Raw genomic sequence first — 25,340 nt, 5'->3', positions numbered from 1 at the left:
CTTCTATTCTGATGTTGAATCTATATATCTTGCTCAATTTCACATCCCACATTTCACAAGAAGCCTTGGTAATGTTACTAAGAGTATCTCACCTGTATGTAATGACTAGTGCACAAACACTTTTACGTACATCATCTAATTTCATTGTGAACATAACTCTGAGATATAGGCAGTGAAGGCATTATTATTTCTGCTTATTAGAGGACAAAAGCAGAGCCCAGAGGGTTAAAGTGGCTTGTTCTAGGTCACAGAGTTAGCAAGTAGCCAAGGTGCCACTAGAATGTAAGAATAATGATTCCTCTTTGAATGAGATAGCCATTATGTCATCCTGCTGCATGGTTTGGCAACTCAGGGATGTAGTTGCATCTTATTTTCTTAGTTTTCCCCCAGGGACAGCTGAAATAAGGAAGATTTTGGAAGTGAAGAGCCAGCTGCATTGATGATACCCAAGAATAGGATTTTGACTATCAGGGCTTTGGCATCCTAGGCCAGGGACATGGATAAAACATCAGGGGACAAGGAGAATGCCTTTGCCTGCTCATGATTTATAACCTGAGAAAGAGTTCCTTACATTGAAACATAAAAGCAAGAAAGAAGAATGACTAGAGAAAATGACAGTAATTCCCACTAGGAATTCATTGAGAATGGATTCAACTACAGCACTTATGATCTCAGAAGTCTATATAGTTCTGCACAAAGAGTAGGAATGACCACACTAAACATGAAATTTTCATCCAAGTAGGGAACTACAGTCTCACAGGTATCAAGGAGATGTGGTGGGTTGAGGATCTCATCTAATATGACCAAAAGAAAAGTTGAATCATACAAGAGAAATACTTAGCAGAAGGGAAATGGGAGTCATATGGAATGTTAAGAGGGTGTGACGTTAGCTGGAAATCCGTAGACTGAAATAGACTCACAAGAAAGAGTATTTGGGTGAAGCAAAAAGAGAGAGAAACAGGAATTCTACCTGTGGGGGTATGCTTCTTATAAAAAAGCCTACAGCGAACATTATTAAGAGAGGCACAAATATCAAGATTGAACAACAGACCAGAAAAGAACCCAAGTTTCTTTAAATAAGCAGACTTCTAGACCCGTACTTGCAGATCTGTTGGAGGAAAAACAGATGTTGGCAAAATTATGAAAAATAAAAAAAAGTAAGACAAAATTCCAACTTCAATTATTTTTTTCTCCCATGGCATATATGCAAAATAATCTATGAAAGAGAAGACTGGACACAAGCCATGTTAAGGTTTCCAGGGAGGGGTGCAAGACAGATTCCAGAAACAACAAACCATTGCTATGCAATAAAAATTCCAGCATCAGGTATTTAGCACATGGTTTTCCATTTAAAATGTAAAGCAGTGATCTTCAGAAGCCACCACTGGGTCTGAAGTGCAAGCATGACAAAGTAACCTAATTTCTCCTGACATGGTGGCAGGATTGACAGAGCAGAAGGATGCAGATAACTTGCATTAGCAACATTTCTGACATTCTCTCTTGACATTGCACAAAGTAAATGCGTGGGCTGGATACTAGTATAAAGAGTTAAACTTGTAGCTTTTTGGACTTGCCCAAAGAGTACTGATTGATGCATCCATGTCAGCTTGACAACAAAGGAGACTTTAATTGGTGCTATTGGCCTTGGTCCTGGGCATGGCCTTGATTAAAAATTTTATTAAAAACTTGAGCAAAAATACAGACACAGTGGTGTGCTGCAGCTGGCTTGTGAAAGCTGATTGCTACATTTTCAAAAAATTTGTCAGCAGGTCAGCATCATATCACTAGTTTGTAGCTGGTCATGGTGGGAGCATTTAGACTACAGAAATTAGCAAGCACAGTAAAACAGGGCCTTTTCTTTTCCCTACCAATAAAAGCCTATTGTTAAACATTTCCTACCATACCACTGCATAGAAAACATGTAAGTTTTCTATGTATGTAAGTTAGGACTGTTTTCACTAAAGCTAAAATTGGTTTAAACAACAAACAAGCCAACAAAAGCCCCAGCAATTTGTTTCAAGTATCAATTTGTTAAAGATACACTTTTTGAAGGCCACAGTTTGAATATACCCCCAGAACAAAAACATTCAGAGTCACATAAGTGACAATTAAAAGTCCTGATTTTCCTGAAATGCTACCTCTAACCATAAGCAAAATTCAAGCTTTCTGAGGTCATTATAATTTGATAATTCCTAGGCAATCAGCTAAAACAAGTAAGATTAGGCAGAACTGCTACCCTAAAAATAAAGTGAGTTTCAAGTAGCTAGTCATAATAGGAAAAAATGTACTTCCTCACTCACGTTTTATTTTTATTTTTATTTATTTATTTTTTAGCTGGAGTCTCGCTCTTTCGCCCAGGCTCAAGTACAGTGGCATGATCTTGGCTCACTGCAGACTCTGCCTCCTGGGTTCAAGCAATTCTCCTGCCTCAGCCTCCTGAGTAGCTGGAATTACAGGCACCACCCCCATAACCAACGTCACGCCTGGCTAATTTTTGTATTTTTAGTAGAAATGGGGTTTTATCATGGTGGCCAGGCTGGTTTCAAACTCTTGGCATCAAGTGATCTGCCCGCCTCGGCCTCCCAAAGTGCTAGGATTATAGGCATGAGCCACCGTGCCCAGCTTCATTCATGTTTTATAACTATAGTTTTATAACTGTAGTCTCAAGCTATAACTGCTATGAGCTGAAGTTCTTACCACTTTTAGGTTTAAGTCTACCAGATCATGACTTGTACTTTCTCTTATTGAATGAAAATACACTTTAAAATTTTCCTAACTTGATCTAGTTTTATTTTTGACAGTTTTGGTGTCAGAAGTAGGATCCAAAGAATTCCACATTCCTCCTTCAAAGCCAGTGAGTAACCAGATACTAGTACCTACAGAGCCCATTGTACTCACTACTTTCTTGCTGACTATTGAGTTCGAGGGTAAGTCCCTTTCATGAGCTCTCTGTTTTTCATACATAATGAGGAATATTCTGGTTTTTTTTTTTCTGAGCTTAGGTAAGTCATCTTTTCTATTTGATAAGCAAGGAGGGGTTATTGGTTCCCGAGATTCCAGAAGAATAGCTCCTTTGGCTAGACTCCCCATACCTTACTTGGAATCCAAGGGAAACTGAAGAGAAGGCCAGAATAGGTTTTTCCAAGTCCAAATCTAGACTTGGAAACTAGAAATCAATCTTTCATCTGGAAATCTAGCTGTTCGTATGTTTAAAAACTATGGACTGAAATCTTGTGCCTTCTTGGAAAAATGGGTGAAATTTACTACAGATAATTTGGAATTGCAGTGGTCACTTTAAGGAACCTTTAACCTAGGTAAAATTAGTTCATCTTTGAGGTGCCCTTGAAAAAGAAAGGATATAAAACCTCTCAAAAATGACAGAATGCATTCTTTGATTAGCATGCAGAGAATTCTAAAAGACAGAATGATTCTAAAATAACTTATCTTAAAAAAACTTTATGGTGTGCTAATACAAAATTAAAGGCTAAATATTTCTGATGAATACAGATGTGAAAACTCTCAACAAAATACTAGCAAACAAAATCCAGCAGTGAATCAAAAAGCTAATCCACCACGATCAAGTAGGCTTTATCCTGCATACTAGGTTGCTTCAATATATGCAAATCAATAAATGTAATTCACCACATAAACAGAACTAAAAACAAAAACCACATGATTATCTCAATAGATGGAGAAAAGGCTTTTGATGAAATTCAACTCCCTTTATGATAAAAACCCTCAACATACTAGGCATCAAAGGAACACACCTCAAAAAATAAAAGCCATCTGACAACCCCATAGCCAAGATCATACTGAACGGGCAAAAGCTGGAAGCATTTCCCTTCAGAGCCAGAACAAGACAAGGATGCCCATTCTTACCACTCCTATTCAACATAGTTCTGAAAGTCCTAGCTAGCGTAATCAGTCAAGAGAAATAAATAAAAGGCATCCAAATAGGAAGAGAGGAAGTCAAATTATCTCCCTTTGCAAATGATGGGATTCTATACCTAGAAAATCCCATAGTCTCTGCCCAAAGGCTCCTAGATCTGATAAACAACTTCAGCAAAGTTTCAAGATACAAAATCAATGTATAAAAATCATTAGCATTTCTGTACACTAATAACGTCCAAGCTGAGGGCCAAATCAAGAATGCAATCACATTCACAATAACCACAAAAAGAATAAAATACTTAGGAATACAACTAACCAAGGAAATGAAAGGTCTCTATAATGAGAATTACAAAACACTGCTGAAAGAAACCAGAGATGACACTCACAAATGGAAAAACATTCCATCCTCATGAATTGGAAGAATCAATATTGTTAAAATGACCATATGACTCAAAGAAATTTACAAATTCTAAGCTATTCCTATCAAACTACCAATGACATTTTTCAAAGAATTAGAAAAAACTATTCTAAAATTCATATGGAATCAAAAAAGAGCCAGAATAGCCAAAGCAATCCTAAGCAAAAAGGACAAAGGCAGAGGCATCATATTACCTGACTTCAAACTATACTACAAGGCTACAGTAATCAAAACAGCATTTTACTGGCACAAAAACAGACACATAGATCAATGGAACAGAACAGAGAACCCAGAAATAAAGCCACACACCAACAACCGTCTGATCTTTGACAAAGTTGACAATAGCAAGCAATGGGGAAAAGACTCCCTATTCAATAAATGGTGCTGGGATAACTGACTAGCCATATGCAGAAGACTGAAACTGAACCCCTTCCTTTTACCATATACAAAAATCAATTCAAGATAGATCAAAGACTTAAATATAAAACCTAAAGATGGCTGACTAGAAACAGCTATGGTCGGAGGCTCCCACCAAGAAGAAAAAGAATGGTGAGTGAATCCTGCATCAGCAACTGAGGTATCCAGCTTCTCTCATTGGGACTGACTAGGCAGTTGGCATGACCCACAGAGAGTGAGGAAAAGTAGGATGGTGCAACACCCCACCTGGAAGCCACACAGGGCAAGGGGAGCTCCCACTCCCAGCCAAGGGAGGCGGTGAGTATTCATGCTACTCTGCCCAGGAAACCATGCTTTTTCCATGGATTTGTGCAACCTTGGGATCAGAAAATCCCTTTCATAAGCCTATACTACTAGGGCCTTGGGTCCCAAGCACAGAGCTGTGCAGATTCTCAGCAGCCACTTGGCTGGAGATTGCCTAAGACTACAGAGTTTCTCGGGGGAAAGGACAGCCATCATTACTGTGGCTGCCTGCTGAGCTCCCTGGGGCTTCCTGCTGAGCGGATGCCATCACTGCAGCTCCACTCTGCCATGGGAGACTGGACGGTTTGGACCCATGAGGAATTCCACACAGCACAGCATAGCGGCTGTGGCAGATTGTGGTCAGCCTGCCTCTTTAAGCCAGGCCCTGACCCATCCCTCCTCACTGGGCAAGGCCTCCCTGCAGAAATTTCACAGCTCCAGCCAGGGGTTTAGGGACAGAACACTGATATCCCTGGGAATGAGCCCCTGTTGGGGGCGGGGAGGGGGTGGGTGGCTGTGGTCTCCATGGATCAGCAGACTTAGTCTTTCCCCCTGCTGGCTCTGAGGAATCTGGGCAGTCCAGACAAGTGGGATTCCCCCAAGCACAGCGTAACCCCTCCACCAAGGAGCAGCCAGAGTGCTTTGTTAAGCGGGTCCCAGATCATGTGCCTCCAGACTGGGTGAGACCCCCCAACAGGGGTCGCCAGACACCTGATACAGGAGCATTCCCATTGGTATCATGTCAGTGTCCCTCTGGGACAGAGATCCCAGAGGAAGGAGCAGGCAGCCATCATTGCTGTCCTGTACCACCACTCCAGGTGCAGAAGGGACCCAGGTGAATAGGGTCTGTAATGGCCCTCCAGCAAACCAAAGCACCCCTACAGAAGAGGGACCTGACCATTAAAAGAAAAACAAACAAACAGAACTTGAACTCAGCTCTGGATCAAGTGGACCTGATAGATATCTGATATGGTTTGGCTGTGTCCCTACTCAAATATCATCTTGAATTCCCACATGTTGTGTGAGGGACCCAGTGGGAGGTAACTGAATCATGGGGGGAAATCTTTCCCATGCTGTTCTCATGATAGTGAATAAGTCTCACGAGATCTGATGGTTTTAAAAAGAGGAGTTCCCCTGCACAAGCGCTCTCTCTTTGCCTGCCGCCATCCACATAAGATGTGACTTGCTCCTCCTTGCCTTCTACCATGATTGTGAGGCTTCCCCAGCCACGTGGAATTATAAGTTTAATTAAACCTCTTTCTTTTGTAAATTGCCCAGTCTTGAGTATGTCTTTATCAGCAGTATGAAAATGAACTAATACAATATCTACAGAACTCTTTACCCCAAAACAACAGAGTATACATTCTTCTGGGTGTCACATGGCACTTGCTCTAAAATCTATCACATAATTGGAAGTAAAACACTCCTCAGCAAATGCAAAGAAACTGAAATCGTAACAGTCTCTCAGGCAACAGTGCAATCAAATTAGAACTCAAGATTAAGAGACTTACTCAAAACCACACAACTACATGGAAATAGAACAATTTGCTCCTGTATGACTCCTAGGTAAATAATGAAATTAAGGCAGAAATCAAGAAGTTCTTTGAATCCAATGAGAATAAAGAGACAATATACCAGAATCTTGGGCATGCATCTAAAGCAGTGTTAAGAGGAAAATTTATAGCACTAAATGCCCATATCAAAAAACAAGAAAGATGTCAAATTGACATCTTAACATCACAACTAAAAGAACTAGAGAACAAAGAGCAAACAAACCCCAAAGCCAGCAGAAGACAAGAAATAACCAAGATCAGAGCAGAACTGAAGGAGGCAGAGACATGAAGAACCCTTCAAAAAATCAGTGAAGCCAGGAACTGTTTTTTTTTTTGGAAAAAGTAATAAAATTCATAGACCACTAGCTAAACTAATAAAGAAGAAAAAAGAGAATAATAAAATAGACACAATTAAAAAAATGATAAAGGAGATATCACCACTGACCCCATAGAAATACAAACAACCATCAGAGAATACTGTGAACACCTCTATGCAAATAGACTAGAATATCCAGAAGAAACTGATAAATTCCTGAACACATACATCCTCCCAAGACTGAACCAGGAAGAAGTTGAATCCCTGAATAAATCAATAACAAATTCTGAAACTGAGGCAATAATAAATAGCCTACCAATCAAAGAAAGCCCAGGACCAGATGGATTTACTGCTGAATTCTACCAGAGGCACAAAGAGGAGCTGGTACCATTTCTTCTGAAACTATTCCAAACAATTGAAAAGGAAGAACTTCTCCCTAACTCATTTTATGAGGCCAGCATCATTCTGATACCAAAATGGCAGAGATATAACAACAACAACAAAAATTTCAGGCCAATATCCCCGATGGACATTGATGCAAAAATCCTCAAAAAATACTCACAAACTGAATCCAGCAGCACATCAAAAAGCTTATCCACCACAATCAAGTAGGCTTCATCCCCAGGATACAAGGCTGGTTCAACACACACAAATCAACAAATGTATTCCATCACATAAAATAAAACAAAAACTACATGATTATCTCAATAGATGCAGAAAAGGCCTTCAATATAATTTAGCATCCCTTCATGTTAAAAACTCTCAATCAACTAGGTAATTGATGGAACACACCTCAAAATAATAAGATCCATTTATGACAAACCCACAGCCAATATCATACTGAATGGGTAAAATCTGGAAGCATTCCCCTTGAAAACCAGCATAATGATTCCCTCTCTCACCACTCCTATTGGAAGTATTGGAACATAGTGTTGAAAGTCCTGGCCAGGGCAATCAAGCAAGAGAATGAAATAAAAGGTATTCAAATAGGAAGATAGGAAGTCAAACTGTCTGTCTGCAGATGACATGATCCTATATCTAGAAAACCCCATCATCTCAGCCGGAAAGCTTCTTAAGCTTATAAGCAACTTCAGCAAAGTCTCAGGATACAAATTAAATGGACAAAAATCACAAGCATTTCTATACACCAAAAATAGACAAGCAGAGAGCCAAATCATGAATGAACTACCATTCACAATTGCTATAAAGAGAATAAAATACCTAGGAATATATGTAAAAAGGGAAGTGAAGGAACTCTTCAAGGAAAATGACAAACCACTGCTCAAGGAAATAAGAGAGGACATAAACATGGAAAAACATTTCATGCTCATGAAGAGGAATAATCAATATCATGAAAATGGCCATATGGCCCAAAGTAATTGATAGATTCAATGCTATTCCCATTAAACTATCATTGACATTTTTCACCGAATTAGAAAAAAACTACTTTAAAATTCATATGGAGTCAAAAAAGAGCGTGTATAGCCAAGACAATCCTAAGCAAAAAGAACAAAGCTGGAGGCATCACACTACCTGACTTCAAACTATACTACAAGGCTACAGTAACCAAAACAGCATGGCACTTGTACAAAAACAAACACATAGACCAATGGAACCAAATAGAGATTTCAGAAATAAGACTGCACATCTACAACTGTCTGATGTTTCACAAACCTGACAAAAACAAGCAATAGGGAAAGGATTTCCTATTTAATAAATGGTACTCAGAGAACTGGCTAGCCATATGCAAAAATTGAAACTGGACCGCCTTCCTTTTTTTTTTTTTTGACACAAAGTCTCGCTTTGTCACTCAGGCTGGGGTGCAGTGGTACAATCTTGGTTCACTACAACCTCTGCCTCCTGGATTCCAGCGATTCTCCTGCCTCAGCCTCCCAAGTAGCAGAGACTACAGGTGTGTGCCACCACACCCAGCTAATTTTTGCATTTTTAGTAGAGACAGGGTTTCACCATGTTGGCCAGGCTGGTCTTTAACTCCTGACCTCAAGTAATCCACCTGCCTTGGCCTCCCAAAGGGCTGAGATTACAGGCATGAGCCACCATGCCTGGCCGCTTTCCTTACTTCTTATACAAACATTAACTCAAAATGGACTAAAGAATTAAATGTAAAATCTGAAACCATAAAAACTCTAGAAGTAAATCTGGGCAATACCATTTAGGACATAGGCACAAGCAAACATTTCATGACGAAAACGTCAAAAGCAATTGCAACAACAACAAAACAAAAAAAAAGAAAAGCAATTGTAACAAAAGCAAAAATTGACAAATGGGATCTAATTAAATACTTTTGCACAGCAAAACAAATTATCATCAGAGCAAACAGACAACGAACAGAATGGGAGAAAACTTTTGCAATTTATCCATCTGATAAAGGTCTAATATCAAGAATCTACAAGGAACTTACACACATTTACAAGAAAAAAACAACCCCATTAAAAAGTAAGCAAAAGATATAAACAGACACTTCTCAAGAGGAGACATTTATGTGGCCAACAAACATAAGAAAAAAAGTCCAACATCACTGACCATTAGAGAAATGCATATCAAAACCACAACGAGATACCATCTCATGCCAGTCACAATGGTGATTATTAAAAAGTCAAGAAATAACAGATACTGGCAAGGCTGAGGAAAAATGGGAACGCTTTTACACTGTTGTAGGAATGTAAATTAGTTCAACCATTGTGGAAGACAGTGTGGTGATTCCTTAAAGACCTAGAACCAGAAATCCATTTGACCCAGCAATCCCATTACTGGGTATATACCCAAAGAAATATAAGTCATTCTATTATGAAGATACATGTACATGTACGTTCATTGCAGCACTATTCACAATAGCAAAGACATGGAATCAACCCAAGTGGCCATCAATAATAGACTGGAAAAAGAAAATATGGTACATATAAACCATGGAATACTATACAGCCACAAAAAGAATGAGATCATGTCCTTTGCAGAGACATGGATGGAGCTGGAAGCCATTATCCTCAGCAAACTAACAAAGGAACACAAAACCGAACACTGCATGTTCTCACTTTTAAGTGGGAGCTGAACAATGAGAACACACGGACCCAGGGAGGGGAACACCACACACTGGGGTGTGTTGGTGTGGGAGTGCAGGGGAAGGAAGAGCATCAGGATAAATAGCTAATGCATGTGAGGCTTAATACCTAGGTGATGCGTTGATAGGTGCAGCAAACCACCATGGCAAACATTTACATACCTGCACGTCCCGTATATGTATCCCAGAACTTAAAATAAATTAAATTAGATTAAAAAAATAAAACCTAAAACTATAAAACCTCAAGAAGAAACCATAGAAAATACCATTCTGGATGTAGGCCCTGGCAAAGATTTTATTATGAAGACTCCAAAAACAGTTGCAACAAAAATAAAAATTGATAAGCAGGACCTAATTAAACTAAAGAGCTTCTCCACAGGAAAAACAAAACAAAACAATAAAACAAAAACAAACAAACAAAAAACTATTGACAGAATAATCAGACAACTTACAGAATGGGAGAAAATATTTGCAAACTATGCATCTGACAAAGACCTAATATCTAAAATCCATAATGAACTTAAACAAATTAACAAGCAAAAACCAAACAACTCTATTCAAAAATGGGCAAAGTACATGAACAGACACTTCTCAAAAGACATACATGAGGCCAACAAGCATATGAAAAACTGATCAGCCGGGCATGGTGACTCACACCTGTAATCCCAGCACCTTGGGAGGCCAAGGCGTGTGGATCATGAAGTCAGAAGTTCAAGACCCTTCTGGCCAACATAGTGAAACCCTGTCTCTACTAAAAATACAAAACATAATTTAGCCCAGTGTGGTGGTGCGCACCTGTAATCCCAGCTACTCGAGAGGCTGAGGCAGGAGAATCAAGTGAACCAGGGAGGTGGAGGTTGCGGTGAGCCAAGATCGCATGACTGCACTCTAGGCTAGGCGACAGTGCAAGACTCTGTCTAAAAAAAAAAATAAAATAAAAAAATAAAAAAGAAGAAAGAAAAACTGATCAACATCACTAATCATTAGAGAAATGCAAATCAAAACCACAATGAGATATCATTTCACATCAGTCAGAATGGCTATTATTAAAGTCAAAAAAATAACAGATGCTGATAAGATTGTAGTGAAAAGAGAACACTCATACATTGCTGATGGGAATGTAAATTAGTTCAGCCATCGTGGAAAGCAGCTTGGAGATTTCTCGAAGAAGTTAAAACAGAACTTCCGTTTGAACCAGCAACCCCATTACTGGGGATATACCTGGAGCAATATACATTCTTCTGCCATAAAGACACATGCACGCATACGTTTGTCACAGCACTACTCACAATCGCAAAGACATGGAATCAACCTAGACGCCCATCAATGGTGGAGACTGAATAAAGAAAATGTGGTATATATACACCATAGAATATTATAAACCACAAAAAAGAATGGAATTATGTCCTTTTTAGCAACATGGATGGAGCTGGAGGTCATTATCCTAAGTCAACACAGGAACGGAAAACCAAATTCTTCATGTTCTCACTTATACATTGAGTACACAAGGACACCAAGAGAGGAACAATAGACACTGAGGCCTACTTGAGGGTGGAGGATTGGAGGAGGGTGCGGACTGAAAAACTACCTATTGGGAACTATGCCACCTACTTGGGTGCCAAAATAATCTGTACACCAAACCACTGTAACACACAATTTACTGAAGTAACAAATCTGCACATGTACCCCCCGAACCTAAAATAAAAGTTGGAAAGAGAAAACAAAAGCAGGGAGTATTCTCGTGAAATCTTTATCAAATACTAAAGCATAGGCAATTCTAATTTAAAAATAAAAGAATCATAAGTGCAAAAACTAAAAGGAAATTAAAGGCTAAAATTCAGACTGATTCAACTGACGTGAGGGAAGCACTTGTTAATCCCCCTGCTCCTCCTACTTTCCATTGCCTGATTATTCTGAATACACTAACTCTTTTGTGCCTTTTCTCTTTCCCCTTGAACTCTCTAGCAACAGATGTCCTTTAACATGGGGATCTTCTAATAAACCTCAGGTACCAGCCTCAACACAATGTAAGCCTTGATCTCAAGCCAAACTCTGAGCCATTTTCAAGGATTTTCCAGACCCTAAAAAAGTCCAGACTAAATTTACAGAAGAATTTAAAATTATTCTTTGTGCTTATGATTCAGGACTCATTGATTTATATCAATTTGTCAATATGATAGTCCTGGATGTGCTCAAAAATGGCCTCAAAAATAGATTAGAAGTATCCCACTAAAGATTCTGAAGATCCTACCAAGCATCCCTCTAAGGATGGAATAAAGAGAGCTAGTAAAATAGGACAAATACTTCTTGAGACCAGATCTGAGGTTTTTCCTATAAGAAGAGACTGGGCAGGCCGAGCACGGTGGCTCATGCCTGTATCCCAGCACTTTGGGAGGCCGAGGCGGGCAGATCACGAGGTCAGGAGATTGAGACCATCTGGCTAACACAGTGAAACCCCGTCTCTACTAAAAATATTAAAAAATTAGCCAGGCGTGGTGGCGGGTGCCTGTAGTCCCAGCTACTCGGGAGGCTGAGGCAGGAGAATGGTGTGAACCCGGGAGGCGGAGCTTGCAGTGAACCAAGATCGTGCCATGGCACTCCAGCCAGAGTGAGACTTTGTCTCAAAAAAAAAAAAAAAAAAAAAAGAATAGACTGGGCAGTAATCCAGTCTTGCAAACAGGAAAAAAGGTGAATCTGCTATGAACTATCACATCTACTTAGAAAAAATATTTAAGCTGCACTCTGGCTTTAATGGCTGAGATGATGAATTAAGTCTTGTAATCCCATTTTGTTAATAGATTGCATACAGAGATAAGTGATTTATTGAAGAATCATACACTAGAATAGGAAGTTACTCCTTTGGTGGAGTTACAACATTTAGCCGAACATCTTCAGGGAACATTGGAACAGGAAAGAAACCACGGGGTTATGCAAATTGATGACCTTGCAATTACAATTGCAGGAGTCCTGCCCTAACTTTAAAAGACTTTTATAACTCTTTTGATAAAGACACTTATGGTTATCACAAACAGAAAGTAATTTGGAAAAAGCATTTAAACAGCAGTATGGACCATCTGACATAGCACAAAAGAGAGACCCTCAACCTCCCACCTCTGGTGATAATTGTCCATGTTGATAGAGCTCCAAGGAATCTCCATGTAAGCAACTTTCAATAATTCCTTTAAATCAACAAGAAGAAACTAACTTAAAATAAATAGAGAAACGTGTACTGTGTTGGCAGTTACTAGAGTAATTCTTTATTCTTAATCCCACTATGATACATCAAGAACATCCTTGGAATAATAAAAATATCTTAGTAATGGGAGTTTCCTATCAAATACAAAGAGTTTCTCTGTTGGAACCCATAACTGTTACCCTTGGCCTTATCTCTGAAAGTCATGCTTTTCTATGTTACTGTCCCTGTGAATCTCCTAGATAGAGACCTGCTTTCTGTACTAAAAGGTCAAATAAAATTTCCTCTGAAGAAATAACCATAGAAATTCCAGATTCATCAGACACTGAAGCATTATATTCTCCAAGCCCAAATTGATTGTCCTGAGGAGACTATTAAATTCCATAGAAATATAGATATTACAGATTTTGCTGAAATACTTGACGCTCTATGGGCCTCTTCTTCAAAAGATGTGAAAAAAGTTAAAAAAATCCTGAACCTTTTACAATTCAAATTGATGCTTCAAAATTATCTCCTAAATTGTCCCAGTACTGTTTAAAACCTGAAGTCATACAAGGGCTCACTCTTAGAAGATTCAATGAATCAAAGGCTTATTTCTTGTTTTTCTTGAAATACTCCTATCAATGGAGGCTAAAGCAACTCCATCTTGAATTGGAGACTAAGCAACTGCATCTTCCATGCTAATCCACCACGTTGACTTCTCATTAACCCCAGTTCCAGGAAGGGCTCCAAGATTTCCAGTTTATCTATTGTTTCTTGTATAAAAGTGGATACTTACTGTAACTCCTGCCCTTAGGTCAAATAACTTTGATGTTACTGTACTTCAATTGTCTTACAACATTCCTTCGGAATCACCTCTCCACTACAGTATATAATTCCTGAGTCTAGCGGGTAATGGCATGGGGATCCACCATCTTGTCTTGCTGCCACCTGAGACACAGACATTAATTTGTTTATAAGTCCCTATTAAATGTTTCTTTCTGAAAAACTAGATACGTCAGTCTCTTTCTTTGGTCTCTCACCTTCCTTGAATTTTAGGGGTAGGTTTGCATAAACCTACCCACTGTGAAACACTATCCTACCATAAGGACCCATGAAGAAGAACAGAGATCTATACAAGATCTTAGAGCTATAAATAAAATTATTCCAAGATTTCCTTTAGTGCCTAGCCTAACCACCCTGTTGAGAAATGTATCAACTGAATCCAAATGGTTCATAGTAGTGAATTTATGCCCTGCTTTCTTTAGCATTCCTGTAGACAAAGGGAGCCAATAATTATTTGCCTTTACTTAGAAAATTTAGCAATATACTTCGACAGGAATGCCTCAGAGATTTACTAAGGCTCCCTCCTACTCTTCTCAGGTTTTACATCAGGATTTTAAAACCTTACTATTTCCCAGAAATTCTACCGTGATTCAATATGTAGACGATTTGCTTTTTTGCTTTGTATCCAAAGAGGACTCAGAAATTGATTTGATATATTACTGTAACGACTGGCTTGCAAGACCATAATGCTTCCTGAATAAATTTTATTTCTCACAAGATTTAATGCACTATTTCTTGTGGGAATTGATATTTATCCACAAAAGGATTTTTTATGTCTCTAGAAATAATAAATACTATCCCAAATTATCCTAAACCAGTGACTAAGAGACAATTCAGAGGATTCTTCAGATTTGCAGGAAATTGCAGGTCCTGGGTGACTAACCGTTTTATGAGATTATGCTTCTCTCTCCCTCAGACCAACATATTCTTCACTGTAACTCGCTGAACCCTGTTAACGCTCTTACTTTGCCTAATGAAGGAGAGGCTCACAATTGAGTCAAAGTGGTTTCCCAAAATTTGATTCTTAGCCTAGATTTACAAGAAACACCACTGACTAATCAGAATTGGTACTCAATGTTGACGGCTCCTGTACCAAAAATTCTAAAAGAAAATACCAAGCTGAGTATGGCATCACAACTCAGTATGAATTCTTAGAAAGAAAAGTGCTTCCTCAGCTTAATTCAGCTGAACCTGCAAAATTATTTGCCCTCACTTGAGCCTGTGAATTAGCCAAAGATAAGACTGTAAATATCTATGCTGATAGCAATACGCTTTTAGCATCATCCATAATTTTGGTAAGTTATGAAAACCCGAGGTTTATGATACCAAATAGCATGCCTATAAAAAGTGAACCTCAAGTTGCCAATCTTTCTGCATTACTGCTACCTTCACAAGTTGCTATAATAAGAGCTGAATCTCATATCCACAAATCTGACTCTGAATATCAAGGAAATACTGTGGCCAATGTTCATGCTAAAGCTGCAACTCCAGAGACACCTAACGTACTAAGGCTCTGTAACTTGAATGAGCTCCCTAAGGTTGATCCAAATCAAATAATTTATAATGATTTGTTAATAAATAACGGTATGATCCTGAAATGAAACAAGACTGGCATGATAACAGATGCAAATTTAATTAAAAAAACAAAAACAAAAACAAAAAAACAGAAAAAAAAAGGGACTCATGGAGGGCCTATGTGGATGCTTGGTACTTCCAGAGTCTTTAAAACTTCCTTTGCTGAAAGCCTTGCATTCAGCAAATCATAATGATATTAATAAGATGACACAAATTATGGAGGAATATTGATGGAGAGATTGCTCCAAGGTGGCTAGATGGGGATATAATCAATGTCTGACTTGTCAAACTCATAATCCTGGAAAGACCATTCAAGTGGCCCCAGGAACAACTCCCCAGCCATCAGAACCATTTGAACATTTGCGGATGTTTCATTCAATTACCCATTTTTATGGGTTATCAATATGTGTGTATAACAATCTGTATGGTTTTTGGATGTATGGAAGATTTTCCCTGTTAAAAGGCTGATGCAATTACTATTGTCAAAAAATTATTAGAAAATGTTTTTCCACTTTGGGGAATTGCAAATAAAATTTCTAGTAATAGAGAGACTCACTTTACTGTATAAACTGTAAAACAACTAAACAAGACTATTCAGACATTATGGTATTATCATTGTCCCCAGTATCTCAAATCTTCAGCAAAGGTTGAATGAACCAATGGCATTCTAAAATTAGAACCAGCAAAACTAACTGAAACCACAGGATTACACTGGCCTAAGGTGTTGCCTTTAGCTCTTATGATCCACACCTTTTAGAAAACATAAATTGACTCCTTACGAAATTGTTGCTTGATTATCCATGCTTTTAATGATAGAACCCCACGTTCATCCAGTACTTATAAACTCTGACACAATCAATATTATAAAGCATTAATTCAATATTCCAAAGTATATTTACAACAGGTAAAATAAGTCTTCAGAGACTCACGGCCTAATGATGACTTCATGCCCAACACATTGGAACTTGATGACTGGATGTTCTGAAAAAGACATCAATGAAAAACTGCACTTGAGCCTCACTGAAAAAAAAAAAAAATCCTATCACGTTCTTGTACCTCTCATACAGTAGTTAAATTAGAGGGCATCAAAACTTGGGTCCATATCTCTCAATCGAAAAGAGCTTCCTCAGACTATTGGACATGTCAAGCCACAGTTGACTTAAAATTAAGTATATTGAAGGAAAAGCTTTCCCCAGAAACAGATGACAAAATGAGGTGGACAGCTTCTGCCCGAGAACACAGAACAGTGCTCCCTTGTATTCCCTTTATCTTTCCAGAATTTGCTCCTAACTTCCAAAATAATCATAGTAAGATGACTGTGACCCTACTACTTTGCAAACTAATACACAATGTTTAAACTCACACTTTTATTTCTGTTACGAACATACATCACACAAGCTGAACATGTACTAAGGTCTACTCTCCAACACATAGCCTCCCTCACTAACCCAAATAATTGATGGTTTTGTAGCCATCTAAATGCTTGGGAAGGCTGGATGCAGTGGTTCATGCCTGTAATCCCAACACTTTAGGAAGCCAAGGCAGGAGGATCATTTGAGCCCAGGAGTTCAGGACTAGCCTGGACAATACAGCAAGACTCTGTCTCCACAATTTTTTTTTTTTTAAAATAGCCAGAAATGGTTGCGGGCACCTGTAGTCCAGGAGGCTGAGGCAAGAGGATCACTTGAGCCTGGAAGGTGGAGGTTGTAGTGAGCTATGATCCCACCACTGCACTCCAGTTTGGGCAACAGAGCTAGACCCTGTCTGTTAAAACAAACAAACAAACAAACAAACAAACAAACAAAAACTTGGGAAGAATTGCAATTAATACTAGAACCAGCTCCTATATATGATTTGTTGACCCATTCAGGAAAATGACTTTACAAAAACGTTTAACATAAGTCATTTGACTAATAATCATAGCCAGCTGGTTTGGCATTGGGAAGAAGCACTGGAAGCCACAGGATAGCTTCTAGTTACTGTAAGTTTTATTACTGGTGACTTATCTGTATGCATAGAAAGCCTTATTGGTACTAGATCTAACTTAGGTAAGGCCCCAGATTCACTCTGTAATTAAATCCTTTGGTTTGATTCAGATGATGGAGACCGGACTTCTATACATAATAACATAAAATCATTAAAAATTGACAATGTTACATCATTAAGGAACCTACTGAAACCCATACATTGGCTCAATGGAAACTGTAGGTAAATGGAATGCCTCAAACGTACCACTATGTAAGGTAGATAACAGTTTTGGATGCTGGATAGATCAATACAGGACATATCAAGAAAGGGAGTTAATCTATTTAATTTACGACTGAATGCATAGATTATTTATCCAATTCAAAGAAGTGTTTCTTGCTCCTATCCTGGTTTAAACCACAATCATTCAAACTGACAATGTGCACACACCAACACGCCAAAAAATAATCATGACATTCATCGCACTCCTGATTTGTGGGTAGTGGGATCTGTCTTAATACTTTATCTCGGTAACACTGGGTTTTTCATTCTGTGTGGTAATAAGACCTATAAATGTTTTCCACTCGAATGATCTGGACACTGTGATTTGGGTTCTCACCCCAATTAACTAAATATGACTTCTAAATGATAGTCAAATTCTTAACAGGCTCATTTGTACACAGAACCCTCCCGCCCCCATAAGTTTCTCATTAGTCTCAAAACCTCATTATATGAAGAAGTTCTGGATCTTGTTCTCTTACTAGAGAATTCTGCCCTCAAATGGGAGTGTCTGAATTACAAAAATCACTTATCAATGTTTCTGCAACTCTTGCAAAATAATTTAATGGTACCTTAAATTCTCTTCAACTGATAAAATCTAAAATGAGCAGTTTAGCCTCAGTAGTACAGATGCTCCCCAACCTATAATGAGGCTACATCTGGATAAGGCCGTTATAAGTAAAAAAAAAAAAAAAAATTTTAAGTTGACAGCACATTCTAGACTTGTAGTTTTAATTTACCACGGGCTTATTGGGACATAATCCTATCATAAGTCAAGGAGCCTAGTGAAACATATCTCTTTTGCACCATCATTAAGTGGAAAAATCATGAGTCCAACCATCATAAGTTGAGGACCTTCTGTACTTCAAAACAGAGAAGTTCTTGATACCCTAACTACTCAACAAGGAAGAGCTTGTGTGCTTATTGGAGAAAGATGCTGTTTTTATGTCCATAAACAAGGAATTGTAAGCCCAGAATCTGGAGCCCTAAAAGATAAAATCCAAGTATTCCACCTAATTGGGAAAGCCCAATCAGTTTATCCGTTAGTGGTTAAAACTTGACTCTGGGGGACCTTGGCTTTGGGGTATTTCTCAAACTCCTGGTATTACCCTCCTATTAGTCACATTGACAATATCCCCTGTACACTATATTCTTTCAAGAGGCTTACATGCTTGTCAGCAGCCACTAAATCACTGGATGACCTCCATGGGAATTGAAGGGCAGAAACTATATGAACTCAAATCATAAGAAAATATAACCTATGATAATTCCAGTATGCAATCTTTAGATGATCATGGGAGAAGAAAACAGTATGTGGTGACTGAGAGTAACACTTAATAGTTGGCCACACTCCCAGTTAACTGAGTGTGTGACCAAAGAGGGGAAAATGTTAAAGATGTACTTTTTAGAGGCCACAGTTTGATTATCCCCCTAAAACAGACATCGATAGCCACGAGTGAAAATTAAAACTGTCCCGATTCCCCTGTAATACTAGCTGTAACCATAAACACAATTCAAGCTTTCCCAGGTCAGCATGACCTTACAATTTCCAGCTAATTAGCTATCAATAGATAAGCTTATAGAGCACAGCGGCTTGAACAGATAAGTTTCAAGTAGCCCATCATGATAGGGAATAATGTTCTTTCTCATTCTCACTTAATAAACTGTGCTGTAACTGCTGTGGGCTGAGCTTCTTAATGCTTTCAGTTTGAAGTTCCCCAGATCACGGCCTGTACTTTAAAAACTTCTAAATTGTTCCAACTTGATCTGGTTTTATTTTTGTCAAATGAAAAGTACAGGTTAAAGCCAGGTTTAGGCACTAGGAAGCTGGACTCAAATGATGTCACAAAAACGTCATTTTTCTCCCCATGTTGCTCAGTTCTGCTTTCCTCCATGTTGGCTTCCTTCAGTAGTAATTCAAGGCTTTTATCATATCACACTTGCAACCCCAAGAACTTAAGCAAAAGATCCGGTCACTTTGGTGACAGGGATTGGAACACTGATTGTTTAGTCCTGGGTTATTATTTCTATCTCCGGGTACAGAGACTGAGGGTAGAAAAGTGCTGGCCAAGGAAAAATCATGATGCAGTTACCAGGAGAAAGAGAAATTAATGGTGGGCATCCAAAGACAATACATGCCCACTAACACACAACACTTGATCTGTGAAAAAGAGTAAGAAATTCTAATTCACCTCAAAAAGGTGTAATCTTAGGATCACTGAATTAATGAACATCGAATATCAAGTTATGAAATGTAGAGCTATAACTGCTTAACTACTCTTGTAGTATTGTATACAGTACTTGACATTTTACTTTATAGGGGACATTAAATATTTAAGAGAGGGCAGATAACATTGTCCTAAAAACATATGTAGAGAGATTTACAAAAAATAGTTGAAGAAACCAGGAAATGTTTGTTTTGGAGAAAAAAAGACTTAGGGGATACAGGATCCCTGTCTCCAAATATTTAAAGCCCTTACTTCTGACAGAGGATGTCCTCTGTGTGGCTCTAGAGGGTACAATCACAGGATCAGGCGGAAGATTTAGGTTGCAGATAAGAAACTATCCTCTAACAATGAAGGCTGCCCAACAATAATATGGGTTGACTCTTAAGTCTGGGAGGACTCCTTGTCATTAGAAATGTTCAAACAGGGTTTGGCTAATCAAACTTCTGGAAGGCTATTGAAGTCTGCTGGGGATATTGCATAATAGAATAGCATTTTACTTCAAAGTTAGGCTCTAAAGTCAGTAAGGCAAAAATCACATATGCCAAAATTGCCTTGAAAATTACCTGTGAAATATGGTATATGAATCATGGTTTTAGGACATGTGATATATATGTACAAATGTATTATATATTTAATAATGCACAATATAATAAAGAATGCAATTTTTTAAGCACTGGCATCACAGTGCTTAAAAACCTGTGAGAGGTTTTGTAGATGTGTAGGAACTACATAAAGCAATCATTGCAATCACTGATTCAAGTATCCTATTTCACGTTCACTTTGGGGCACACACTGATGGGGTATAATAGTAGGTGCATTGCTGTAAATACCTCACTCTTTGCTCTCACTAACAAGCATATTTAGTTGAATCATCTTATTGTATAACAAAGAATTTGACTAGCTTTTGTCCCTGGTTCCTGGAAGGGAGACTAAATCCTTAGAGTTTCCCAATTAATAGCAGTGTCTTTGTTATTCATGAACCTCTTGGATCACATCTGAGTTTATGGTAAGAGATGAGATGACTCAGGATGGGGGTTGGTCACCAGAAAAACCTACTATATGAGGAGAGCTTTGGGACTTTGAGCCAGCCTGACCTCCAGGAAGGGTAGAGGGGCTAGAGATTGAGTCTGTCCATGGTCAAGAATTCAATCAATCATGTCTACACAGTGAGACCCCAACAAAAACTCTGGACATTGAGCTGAGTGGGGAAACTTCCTGGTTTTTGAGCCCATCAATGTGCCAGAGGGTGGTGCATGCTGGTTCTACAGGAATAGGACATGGAAGCTTTGCATTCAGGACCCTCCCAGACCTTGCCCTGTCATCTCTTTATTTGGCTGGTTCTGATTTATATCTTTTATAAAACTGTAATTGTATATACAGTGCTTTCCTGAGTTTTCTAAGTTGTTTTAGTGAATTATCAAACTTAAGGGTGTTGTGGGAATCTCTGAATTTGTAGCTAGTGGTCATAAGTGTGGGTGGGCTAGGGACCCCTGAAGTATGGCTGGCACTTGAAATAAAAGCAGTCTTGTTGGTGACTATGCCCTTAAACCTGTGAAGCTGACATAAACTCTGGGTGATTAGCATAGAAATTGCTTGGCAGTACATCAGCTGGTGTCAGAGCATGTCTTAAAGAAATAAGAAGGTGGCTGCACAGTACCTCCAAAGAGCCTTGTGATTCTAAGATTCTTTTTTTTTAAGGCAAAGAACCAAACAAAATTAATACTTTTATTCTGGCCCATAGAGAAGTGATTAGGCAATTGTCTCTTTCACTATCTCGCTTTATGAGATGTTGAGTTCAAAAAAATGCAAGAAAAATGGAATGTAGGAGTCTTTTAACTCATGAAATCTCAGCTTAAAGAAGCTAAGGTCTAATGATGGAACAACAGCTTGTCCACAGTGAGGCTAGGCCAGTTAGGAAGAGAAGGCAGAGCCCCTGTTTCTAAATCAGAATATGGCCTGGAAGACACCAATATTCTAATAACAAGATAAGCATGCCTACAGCCTAATGGCTTAAGGGTTGCCAAGATTTTTCTTTTCTTCTCTTTCAGAGAAATGTGAGTCAAAAATACCTACTGCTAATATTAATGTAGAGGGAGGGGAAATCTATTTGCAAGGTCTTTTGGGGCCAGAAGGACAATGCATTATTTTCCCAGTCCCTTCAGTCAGAGCCTAACAGCAGCAGTATTCATCCCAAACATATCTATTCAAATCCCTTACGATGACCCCAGAGACGCTGCCCTGTTCCCTTGGCACAGAAGGGCAGAGAATGAATTCCCAGAGAGCAGAGCTGGGAACGAGGGTGGAAGTTACAGGGGGCCTTCTCAGCTGACTGTAAAGAAGAACTTTCCAGTGGAGAGGCATCCTCAGGAGACATAGAACAAATACCGTGTTACCAGCAGGGTCTAAGCTGAGGGCCACAGCCATATCCTGGGGACGAGTGGATGAGGATGCACACAGAGAGGGAGCAAAGACACAAGATGATATCTAGATCCCTGTAGTTCTGACAGTCTAGTTCTAACCTGACTGTAGATTCAAAGAAAAACCAGGGAAAATATTCTCACATAAGGAGCTTTCTCAGCTGTGTTCTCACCACAAATATTCTTCAACAATAAATCCCACTAGAATACCTAGTGGCATGACGTTATTTAGCGGTTAAGAGAGATTTTAGAATTACTGCAATGCCGTTTAAATTCATTATCTAATGCTAATTAAAATGATCTGTTTCACTGTCACCAAGGAAAATCTTGTTAGGGAAACTGATGAGGTACAGCGAGCTCTCTGGTACTGAGCTGAGAGCAGATGTGTGCTTACAATATCATACATCCTGTGCCACTGACAATTAAGACTGAGAGAGAATTAACCTGGCAGTACACCTGGCCTCGGGCAGGTTTGGGGGCCAGCCAGGCATCTAAAGAGCACTCGACTGCACAGCAGACCTGCCTGTGACCCTCTCTGCCAGTTACCTTGGGGCAGTCACCTCACCTCTTTGGGTTGGGTTAGATCAGTGGTTTTAAATCTTTATGCACATTAGAATCACCGAGGGAATTTTTAATCCAGATTCCCCACCTAAACGAATTAAATATGAGTCCCTGGAGGTGGGGCCCAGGCATAAGGATTTTAAAGCTCCTCAGGTGATTCCAGTGTGAAGGTGGGGTCGATTACTACTGCATTTGATGGTCCCTAAGGTCCATGCCCATTTCCAGACTAACTGAGAGATGAAAAATCATTGGCTTACTTCATCACTCCCTCGCAGACATTGGTTATTAGGAGTCTGACTCAACTGAGTATTCCACGTGGGTATCAGCCAGGCAGTAACTGCTGTTAAACCACGGTCCACGTCTTGGTTATTTTCGTAAATGCCTAGCACATCCTAGGCGCTCAGTACTCATTTGATAAATGAATGGTTCAGAGGGCAACGATTCAATTTGCAGTTCACCCTTTCTGCTTCATTTTGGGTGGCAAAATGAGTAACAAAAGAGTTACAAATTTTAAATAATGTATTAAATTCATCTTTAATAACAGAATAGCACAAAATAGCAGTAGCTTAAACAAAAGAGAAGTTTATTTCTCTAACACATAAAACATTGGCTTTCAAAATATGCTCCTTGAACCAGGATGATCCATATCACCTGGGAAATTGTTAGAAATGTGAACTCTTGGGCTCCAAACCAGACCTACTAAAATAGAAACTGTGGGGTGTGGCACAGAAATCTGTTTAATAAGCCCTCCAGGTGATTTAAGAACCACTGCCATAGAAGAATTTGAGAGGCAGGTAGTGCAAGATTAGTACAGCAATTCCATGAAGTTGGGACCTGGACTCTCTGCTCACCATTCCTTCATCCCTAAGGCACAAACCTTGTCCACATGATATGATATGGCTGCTGGAGTTCCAGCCATCACATCCAAGCTCAAAGGAGAAGGATGGAGAAAAATCTAGAGAAGAGCACTCACTCTTCTTTCACATGACTTCCTGAAAGGACTTCTTGTCCTCTTAGATCTCATTGGCACAAAAACTTTTCTGAGAAGAAAACTAGAAAATGTTATCTTTTAGCTGGGCACATGACCACACCGCTAAAAATTAAGGTTCTATTCCTGAGGTGCTAAGACAGTAATCTAGTTGTTTCTGCCTTAAATTATTACTCAACAGTGGCAATAAAGAAAACTAAAACTTAGTGCTAATATGTCCAGGTATTGTGTTAAATTCCTTATGACATTAACCTTCTTAACTATATGGGGAATTGTTTTTCTCATCTTGTAGGGTAAAAAAACCAACAGAAAACAAACAAAAATGGGTTTTTGGAGATTGGTTAATGTGCTTGATGTCACTAACTAGGAAGTGATAAAGCAGAATTTCAACCTAGGTGGTTTATCTGCAAAGCATGCGTTCTTAGCCTCTAAGATATGCTACTCTGATAAAAAGTTTTGGTGGAGATGAAAAATGAGTAATAACTGACACTTTATATCTGTTCCTCATTAGCAGGAATAATATAACATTGGTTTTGCCATCATTTGATTAGGTTGAGCTTGCAAAGCAACTCCCATCCCACTCCAAATGGCTGATATGTTCTAAGACTGTGTTTTCAGGTCACTTAGTAGTGTCTGCACATTAAGAAGCATTGGGGCTAATGCTAGGGAGAATCCAGGGCTCATGGGACCTGAGGCTTCTACAACTTAGGATCCCCTATTAAGAAAAAAAAACAACCATTAAATTGTGAATACACAATTAGGTAGTGGGCTTTGGAATGCCCAGCAAGTGAGGGGCAGTGATACTTCAGCCTCATTGGCTTAATGGGAAATCTACCTCCAGCCTAATGCTTCCTTTCCCAGCACTGCTTGCCTGTAGCATGGAGGACACAATGCAGGTCACTGCAATCAAGCAATCACCACCTGTAGAAGAAATACTGGAGATGACATTGATCAGTGGTCTTCTAACTTTGATTTGTTTGTTCTTAATGGCAGAACACTGTTACAAAAAGAAATCTCACTCTGAATCTGAACACACTGAACAGATACTAATGTGGCTGCTCTGGCTGGAGACCAGGTGGTAGTAGGTCAAAAGTCCCATCTGCTCTTGCCCATAATGTAATCTCCAAATGAGTTATTCTTCCCTGCTGCACAGATAAGCCCAATTCACTGAGACAGCATTATTGCAGTAAAGAAGTAGTTTAATTAATGCAAGGCTGGCCAAGAGGAAGGACTGCAGTTATTACTCAAATCAGTCTCCCTGAGAATTTGGAGGCTAGGGTTTTAATAGATAATTTGATGGGCAACGGGCTAGGGAATTGGTGCTGCTGATCGGTTGGGGGATGAAATAATGTG

The sequence above is a fragment of the Pongo pygmaeus genome, chromosome 13, assembly GCF_028885625.2.
Source record: "Pongo pygmaeus isolate AG05252 chromosome 13, NHGRI_mPonPyg2-v2.0_pri, whole genome shotgun sequence".
Taxonomy (NCBI): Eukaryota; Metazoa; Chordata; class Mammalia; order Primates; family Hominidae; genus Pongo; species Pongo pygmaeus.
The sequence above is the reverse complement of the archived record's forward strand: the minus strand, read 5'-3'. Positions refer to the sequence as shown.